Source organism: Acipenser ruthenus, chromosome 14 (assembly GCF_902713425.1).
Source record: "Acipenser ruthenus chromosome 14, fAciRut3.2 maternal haplotype, whole genome shotgun sequence".
Classification (NCBI taxonomy): Eukaryota; Metazoa; Chordata; class Actinopteri; order Acipenseriformes; family Acipenseridae; genus Acipenser; species Acipenser ruthenus.
In genome coordinates this window covers 32,630,970-32,640,666 of record NC_081202.1, presented here as the reverse complement: position 1 = coordinate 32,640,666, position 9,697 = coordinate 32,630,970, and the positions used below count along the sequence as shown (strand labels likewise).

Here is a 9,697-nt window from a genome sequence, read left to right as displayed (position 1 = left end):
GAAGTCATCAGCTGCATAGATTAACCATTCAGCAAAATGAGGCAACAAACAAGCGAGTCCAGACACAACAAACCTGGTTGTAATGGGGTAGGTCTCATGATTGCACATTGTTACTGGTACACTTGGTGGTCCCTGCTGGAAACATTGGTACTTGAGATAAAAAGGTTGAAAACCACTACAATAGAGTATGTTTTTTTTTTTCTTGAAGAAAGTAGGATTAAGGGTTGGACTGAGCCCTGCCACAGTTTCCAAACAATAGTATAAAGCAGCGTCATGCCAAAACTTGAGCGCTGCAAGAAAATAAATACATAAATAAACAGGTGTTGGTAATTAAAGTCGAAACAAGGGATAAACATTCCTACTCCATTAAAACAGCCAGTGTAATGGTGCTTGATGCACTGCCCAGTGCTGTGTGCTATTCCTATAAAAAGCATTAGATAGATTTTATTTATAGTTTACTGTAATAGACGTAATGGTCTAGTGGCTGGGACCTCTAATGCAAAAGCTGCTTCCTGCCAGCAAAGCAGATGGCATAAATACGTATTTAATTAATATGCAATTAACCATTTGCTGAAATTTAGTTCCATGTTAATAAACAGTCACTAGGTATGCCACTAGGTGTGCATCTATCATTAGACTGCTACTGGAGCTCATGTTTCATGTGTATGTTGAGCATGTGTTTTGAGACCTGGTAGTTTCCTGCTCTCGTAAATAAAGACATGCACTGGTATGTAAAGCTCCAATACCCTATTGATGTGATCATCTCAATTTGAAAACATGATCGTGAATAGCAATCATGTGGTTTAAATGTGCATTATTTAGGTAGTGTGGATAGCTTATAGAATAATATCAGTAACACTCTGGACTGATTAATCAACTAAAGAGTTGATCGCAGATTCTTTTTTATTTATTTTTTTACAATTGAATCGTGCAGAGTTAAATATTTTTATATAAAATAAAATCAACTAATAGATCTGCATTTTTTCCGCGGCAGTCAAATCATAAGTGAGCAGAGGCGGGACATAAACAGTTGAAGATATTCTCGTCTGAAGGTCTTGAGTAAGTTTAACCAATGGAAGAGTCAAAGATCTCCCCCTTGTTATACTAATGTCCAGTCAGGATCGAGCAGAGGCGGGACATAAACCTGAGGGTATTCTCCATTTCAGTTGAAGGTCTTGGGAGTTTAACCAATGGGAATGTCAAAGATCTGCCCTGGTTTTGCATCTGTCCAATCATTAGTGAGCAGAGGCGGGACATAAATATGCTAGGATAAGCGGTGTAAGAATTTCTGAATTTTGTGCGATATTGCTTATTATAGAGCGTTACTAAGAATTAAATTGAGAACGTCGAAGTAATATTTTGAATGATTTTTTACAAATAAAAAAAAATATATATTATTATTATTAAAGGTATCCATGGCTTACCGGTAACTGTCAATTAAAAAAATAATACTGGTAGAACTGTCTTTTGTTCAGTACAGAATAGGTGATATGGAACAGCACTGGCTACAGCAATCTAAGAGCCACTGCAACACTCAAAACTTTTGGACAAATCCGGATTGATGTTCAAATGGATAAGCAGAAGTGTAGGGATACAATACATCACAATGAGCAAGCAAGATCTGGCTTTCAGAGGCACGATGAAGCAACTAGTCCTCAAATCGAGGTAATTATGTTGAATTACTTTCTCTGATACTTTCTACGACAGCATGTTAAGCAATCACTTGTCAATAGGCACAATATTTTTGGGTACCTCTAACAAGATTCAGAACACCTTAATCTCTTCAGTGTCTCAGGTTTTGCTAGATGCAATAAAAAGATGAAGTACAAGAAGCCAAGTAAGTAGCTGTAATGGTAAACGCAGCTCAGCTGTCTTGTGTTTTCAGGAATGTGACTGACAGTGGCCCGAATGAACGGTTGTCTGTGAAAATGTGTTACATTTACTAAAAAATAAAAAAAATTAAAATGCTTTTAAAATGCTTTTAAAAAGACCAAATTCCATCGTTGATTTAGAAATATTACTATGCAGGACAGCCGCGATAAGATCGTTACCTTTATTAAAAATGGGGCAGCAGTGTGGAGTAGTGGTTAGGGCTCTGGACTCTTGACCAGAGGGTTGTGGGTTCAATCCCCAGTGGGGGACACTGCTGTTGTACCCTTGAGCAAGGTGCTTTACCTAGATTGCTCCAGTAAAAACCCAACTGTATAAATGGGTAATTGTATGTAAAAATAACGTAACAATTGTAAGTCACCCTGGATAAGGGCGTCTGCTAAGAAATAAATAATAATAATAATAATAATAATAATAATAATAATAATAATAATAATTAATCTACTGATTAATCAACTAATGCCATAAATTAACCGATCAAAAATTGTAATCGAGTGGCAGCCCTAAATGAAATACTTATTTATGACACTTAAAATAAAGCGTTACCAACTTAAGAAAAACAGTCCTCCCTCTCTCCCGGTGAGCTTCAGTCAGGAGCAAGTCACTTCAGAATTAATATTTGTTTTAATGTTCCTTCAGCATTTTATGAGTCTGTTCAGTTGCTGCTCTTCAGTTCGGGTTGCCTGCCAGACATATATGGATAACACTTTACATTAAGGGGCAGATGTAAGTATAGACACAGTGCAAATAATTGCGGATGCAAAATTCAAACTGCCTAGCGGCCAGGCAATTATTTTGCACTGTGCCCTACTCAACACGCACAAACAATGAGCTGCAATCATGATAATGAGGGTCGCAGTGAGCGCATCGTTCTATTTAGCGGCTGCACTTGTAGCCCAGAGGTGATGGAGTTAGGAGTACAGAGAGCAGTATGTATGACATTTGTAGAGCACGAAAATACAAACCAAAAAGAATAATAATTTTGTCACAGGAAGGGCAGCAAAGTCCTCTTGGCACACAGAAAAATTTTCTGAGAAGGAGCCGAGAGTCTTTATGGCTGAGTAGGATAGCGGGTGCAGAACGCCAGGTGAACACCATTCTTTACATACACTGCATTTTTAGCGGCCGCTAAACACGATTTACGGCAGGATTATGGGGGTTTTGCCCCTGCAAATCACTTTGCGTGCATTCTTACATCTACTATCTCTGATTTCTGTGTATTTACATAGTAGTACTTAGTAAATACATGTGTCTATTATTATTATTATTATTATTATTTATTTTTAGCAGACGCCCTTATCCAGGGCGACTTACAATCGCAAGCAAATACAAATACATTCAAGTGTTACAATACAGGTCATACAATAAGAGCAAGAAATACAATTTTTTTTTTTCAAGTGTGACAAAAAACAATTCAATAATACAGCAGATAATAGTGAAAGTTACATCAGGATATGATTAAATAGTGATAGTTACATCAGGATATGATTAAATACAAAGTACTACAGGTTAAACACTTGGCAGATTACAGTATTCTGAAGTACAGGATTAAATGTAGTAAAATAGGGGGCAGATAAGAGCAAAATAAAACATATTTAAATGAAGGGTGATAGTGTCCCAAGATACAACAGAGGAGTTCTACAGGTGCTGTTTGAAGAGGTGAGTCTTAAGGAGGCGCCGGAATGTGGTCAGGGACTGGGCAGTCCTGACATCTGTAGGAAGGTCGTTCCACCACTGCGGAGCAAGGGTGGAGAAGGAGCGGGCTCGGGAGGCAGGGAGTGTAGCGGAGGTAGAGCCAGTCTTCTAGTGCAGGCGGAGCGGAGAGGTCGAGTGGGGGTGTAGGGAGAGATGAGGGTCTGGAGGTAGCTGGGTGCAGTCTGGTCAAGGCAGTCATCCATCGCATATCCACCTGCAGTCGGTCCAGAGTGAAGACGGATATGTAAAAAGACGGATAAATGAATCCTGTTTTAAATACCATTATACACAGCTGTAACCATCATTATTGTAGCGACCTGACAACTTGGGGCTCAGAAGAGCCGCTGCTGTGGTTGTTATGTGTTGTACACGTTGTGTGTATTGTTAAGCTGGTATGCATGCGAGTGTGTATGCGCAGCCGGGAGTGAATGGGGTTAGTTAGATTGCACGGCTCCGTGTGTGAATGGTGGAGGAGGAGCCGTTAAAAAAGCGTGTGACAGTTTTTTGAGTGAGAAACCGTACCTGCCTACAGTGTGAGATCGGAAGCCAGCTACAGTTGTTTGTGGTTAATAAATAAAAGACACTCACCTTGTCAGCGACTTCGTTGCTGGCGCTGCAAAGAAAAGGGACGGCGGTACATTATATTCACACAATTATTGTTTTGAGATTCAGCTTTTATAAGGGAACTCCCCTAAATCCCTTGTTTAGAAAGATGCAGGTATTAATGCTTGTGACAGAGTAGCTGTCTGCAGTGTGGGTGCGTGCATTTGCTGCTGAGTGAGAGGCAGGAGAGCAAGACGGAGGTTGAAGTTGATACGCCCCCTGCAGGAGAACAGGATTTATTTACATATCAAGTCAACACACTGAACAGCTCACGTGACACTTCCAGCAATGGTTGCGCACGGAGCACATACAACACAGTGTACAAAAACTCTGGTGGATCTACAATCTCTGAACTAATCTTCTCTGTTCAATAATAAACTAACGTTGCTGAAGGGATTGATCATGGCGGATAAACTGGAGGGGCGGATATGCATAGTTACAATGTATTTAAATGTGTACATCTTTTTGCACAATATAACTCTATCCCTAATCCTAATGCTAAACCTAGTCTCAACCCCCTTAACACTAACCCTCATCCCTAACCCTTTTCTGATACAATTGTGTACTTTCACATATCGTCTTAAAAAGATTGATTGTGACACTCGAATACCACGTGGCCGTGCTTTTACCGAGTGAGCCACTCGGGGACCCCTGTCTGTGCACCGTTTTAATACTTTAGTTTGAGTAATGTTGCAAGAATCTTCAGTGTTGAGGAGTAGCTATGAGTTGCTAAGCAACCTGTTTTAAATAGCTTTTATATGCGGCTAAAGTATAAGCATGCTGAAGTGATCAGAAAAGCCTGGTTAGATGTCATGTTTACATCCCATTTGTGTCTCCTAGTTAATTCCTGGAAGAATTTACAAAGGAGATTAGAGCTGGAAAAGAAGAGAATTCTGCCAACTTCAAGAGATTCGACAATCAGGACCACTCTGTTTTATGTTTTGCTTGCCATTTATCATTTCGTACGCCGTTTAATTCTTGCACATGGATTTCATTTTCAGGATTTTAGCCACAATAAAACCTTTTGTATTTCACGAATTGAACTGTGTGCTTGCGTACAATCTACATCGCCAATGAATATCCTACAGCTTTGGTTGCATTTTTTTTTTTTGTAATTGTATACTATTTCTTTGAACTGAGTCTGTCTGCAAATGTCTCCTAGTCTGGTACTCAGTTTCCCAGTATTAAAGCCCGCAACCCTGTCTAGTTTTACACAAAAACATGATTCTGTGGTGTTTGTTTGCTACATTACTCCATAGTTGTGCCTTCTCTGCGCTGTACTTTATCAGGGAAAAGGATCGTTCACATACCAGTTTGTTTACATCCCCAGAAGATAGTTATTGATGGAAGCAAGCTCCCCCCACCTTGAAACTGACATCCCGCAGACAGGGGTTATAGACGATATCTTTCCTCTTAATGTTTGGCCTCTCTAGAGCGGAGCCGCATTGTGTTTACTTTTTGATGTGACTTACACTGAAGTCCACTTGGAGCTGGGTTAGGACCAGTGAACGTGCTTTACTTGTGATCTGGGCTGTATTCAAACCCAGGGTCCCAGAGGTGAGAGGCTTAGTGAACTAGCTTGCTGCATCACTTAGGCCCCTCAAATTAATTATTGATTTTTTAAAAAAATTTAGAGTGCCCAATTATTTTACCCCCAATTTTCTCCCCAATTTAGAATGCCCAACAATTTTTTCCTCACTGCAGCATTTTCCTACACAGCTCAGGAGAACCGAAGGTTCAGTGGGTGTCCTTCGATCCCATGACCAAGCTAGTTTCTTATTTTACACCCAGGAACTCGAGAGTAGATGTCAACGAGCTACCACCCTCTAGAAGACAAAGACCAGCCCTGCAGGTGTCTGTTTTTGAGCTCACTAGGTGCCTGGCCAGTAGGGTCTGCTGTAGCACGATGAGGAGAAACACTTTGCCTCCATAACCAACAAGAGCGCCAAAGCCAATGCATCGCTCCCTCTGGAATCCCCAGTGAAGACCGGCGACTTCACGCAGCCAGGACGCAAACCTGCGCTCTCCTGACTGTATGACCTGCCCTGCACACCACACAGCCATGCCTTTAACAGGTGAGCCACTTTGGGACCCCCTAGTCCCTCCCATTAAATTGTACCCCACTACCGACATAAATCACATAAATCTATTTATTTCACTGATCTAAACAGTGGCAGATCTTTAAACAGCCACCCACATTGTAATTGAATGTGCCAGTGTTCGAGAAAAATTACCTTCAGATTTCAATTACTTCTTATTGCAATTACTCAAATACAAAAAGCCAAGAGCTGCTTTTCAGTTGTAGCTCTCTGTCGTAGATGCATGTGTATTATACACTAGATCAGCGATCTGCCACTTTGGATCATGTTTGCTTTTGTGGCAATATAGATGGTGCATACTAATATAAAGGCACTGGCTGATCCAGCCTGCATTACATTGATGGCAGGCCATTAGAACTGAAGAGCAGCTCCTGAACATATAATCAAAGCACCTTAACACTGAATTATAATAAATACAAAAGAAAATGCAGCAGTGTGCACATGTATTACAACACCACATTGCTTTTGTAGTTTGGAATTGTTGTGCATATGAAATCAAACCACTGTAACTGAAAATCTTGGAAAATTGTCAAAATAAGCTAATTAATTTAATTGATGACTTTAATAGATCACACATGCAAGTCATTTAAAATAGTAAGAGAAAAGGAACACATAGCCACACATGGTAAAATGCATGAGCCTTTTTAGAAGTTGTTTAAGATGCCTAATTAAAGCACAAAGTGGTCTAGCATTTTCACACATGAGTGCCTATTGTTTCTATATCACTGATTACTGAGTGGAAATTGAAATTCTCACACCCTGAGGTTTTCATGCAGGTTATAAATGACACATCTTGAGGTGTTCCAATACATTTGCACACTGCTGTAATTAATTGCAACTATCATAACAATCCATTGACAGATTTACTACGATACTGTAAATGCGTTTTCCCTTCTATCTGTCCAGTGCTTGTGTGCTTAGTTTGTTTGCACCAAGACATGATCAATGACAAATCGCATCTGTATTTTCCCGTGCGGCTGAATCAACACGTATGAGTAATACTTCGAAGGCAGTAACGAGAAGCCGTCACAGTCATTTGCTGTATTTGGAATAAACTCAAAGAATTGGCTCAGCCCTGCTCCATGGCTGTGCACCCAACCCAAGCAGATCTCACTGTTCTGTGTATGTGTTTAATTCTGTTTTAGTTTAGCTCAAATGTAGTCAAAACCGTGGGAGAGTTCCCGCCACCGTTATTTATGTTGAGAATGAAGATGAATTGCTATGAGATAATTGTGCAATCCCCAATTATTGTGCAGTCCCCAATGCAAACGATGGAAAAAATATTTTTCATTCTCAATAGGAAAAAATAACTGATTATGGGTATTATACTTAGCTTGTAAGAAAGTTTGTGATAGAGAGGCCCCAACTAAGCAACGCACTCAATCACTGATCACGTTACCTTACCTGGTTACTAAAAGACACTTGAATAAAGATGGATTGATACATTTGATAAAACCGTTTAAGTTAGAAATAACAAGGGTTTTTACAAGAATTAAATGTTAAACTTACCTGATGGGGGAGGTGCCTGATCGCTTTTCTGACGGTACTGTGTGCCTGTAAAGAAAAAACAAAGTTTTGAACCGTGGTAACTATTTGTGTGTATTGTAAGAAATAGGTGCACATGTTCCTTACAATGGCATGAAGACGTTGCCAGCGTGTTGATTGCTGTAAGCGCTCTGAAATTGTTTGCTAAATACTTGAGATTGGTATAACACTGGGATTATAATGGCATCCCTGGGGATTTTTGTTTCTCACTCCAGTAAGGGCAGTTCCATAAAGGAAATGGTTCTTGCTTTCCCCGCCGTGCCCATTGAGGAGTGAAGGAGTCTGCTGCAAGACTAAATGCTAAATGCGGTTCTTTCCTGCTGAATGAGTTCATTTCCTCAGGTGGGCGAACCTGATCTGTGCACCATGGGCAACATTCAAAAAACACTCCAGCCCCGAAACTCTGCTAATGTTGCACACCAAGAAAGAAACAGCTGAAGAGCATGCTGGGGCTCTGAAATAAACCTTTGAATCTTTTTAATTTCAATGTTTTTAGAAAATAATTACAGACTATGCAGAGAAAGGGGGTCCAAATTGTCCACCCTCCATACCTGCCCTATTTTTGGAATATTTCATTTTATAGTTTATTTGAGGCTGTTTTCTACCTAATTGTACACTTTGTATGCTATAACCCTAATCCTAACCCTAACCCTTTTCTGATACAATTGTGTACTTACATATGTCCCTGTAGTGAATGGAAGAGCTCAACTCATATCATTAAGTGGTATTTACCCATTTTATATATTGTTGGTACTGTTTAAACAGCCAGCCGAATGCCCCCCACAGTTGAGCTGGAACTCGCAAAATAGGCAACTAAGTCACATGACTCACATCTCCCACACAACTGTCTGATTCAGTCAATTATTAGGAACGTACATGACAAACTACTTCTTTAAGAAGGCTACAAATTCTTACGAAGAAGACAGTAACTCTGCATAAAGTACGACTGTGGACACGAACACAAAAGAAACCGACACACAGACAGACACGTCCACAAAGTAAAGCATTCTGACAAGATGGAGAGAGACACTGTGAAAATAATTGTAACCCTTGGTTATATCAAAAATCATAGAGGACAGGTCAGAGATTATAAAAGGCAAACACAGGTTTTATTTATTGCATAAAAAAACGAACATCAATTCCCTTGTCATGAAGCATTAATATTACTAAAATTGTTACAGAGAAATTGTATAAAAAGCAGACGTCAGTTCCTTATAATGAATGTGTAGTACTACTGGAAGCTGATCTTGAGCCGAGCAGAGTCAGTGTAACACACTGTGTCTAGTATAAAATTAACGAACAAGTGAATTGACATAACAAAGAAACAATAATAATAAAATCAAACGATCCAACACAACACTTTAAGTGCTCAAAAATAAATAAAATAATTCAGTGACAAAAACTGTGGCAACCCCCCACCACAAATAAGCTGAAATGCATAGGATGGTAAGACTGTTTACCTGGCCACATACTTATAGAAATTAGATAAATACATTACCTATTACTAGAAGTTCAGTATAAAAATAAAATGTGAATCTGTACAATAATTCTTGTTTAAGAAAATCTATATTTTAGTGGTGTTCCGTACCTTCAGATTCAGGACCACACCACTGTATAACATTCCTTCCAAAAAGCATGCTCTTATTTATCAATTTAGGAGGTCTGGAACTCATTTCAAAGACCAGAACATTTGTCATGAGCTGCAAGTTTATATCTTCCTGTGATTGCTTAAGTGGAGGATTATTATTTTAAACAGTCTCCCACAATGGGAAGGATGGTGGATAATGACAGAGGGTTAGAACTGGTTTGGAGTGCAACTCAGTCCTATAATTCAATCAAGGTGATGTTTGGTGAAGTTTTCCCAT

At 39.5% G+C, this 9,697-nt stretch overlaps 1 long non-coding RNA gene across 1 annotated transcript; it reads right to left on the bottom strand.

The window, feature by feature from the left end:
- Positions 1–3,217: 3,217 nt before the first annotated feature.
- Positions 3,218–7,899, bottom strand: LOC117419747 (uncharacterized). The gene is made up of 3 exons (XR_004547293.3): positions 7,797–7,899; positions 4,174–4,198; positions 3,218–3,799 (listed from the first exon to the last, which is right to left on the bottom strand). It is a non-coding gene; the product is annotated as an uncharacterized LOC117419747 (long non-coding RNA).
- Positions 7,900–9,697: the final 1,798 nt, after the last annotated feature.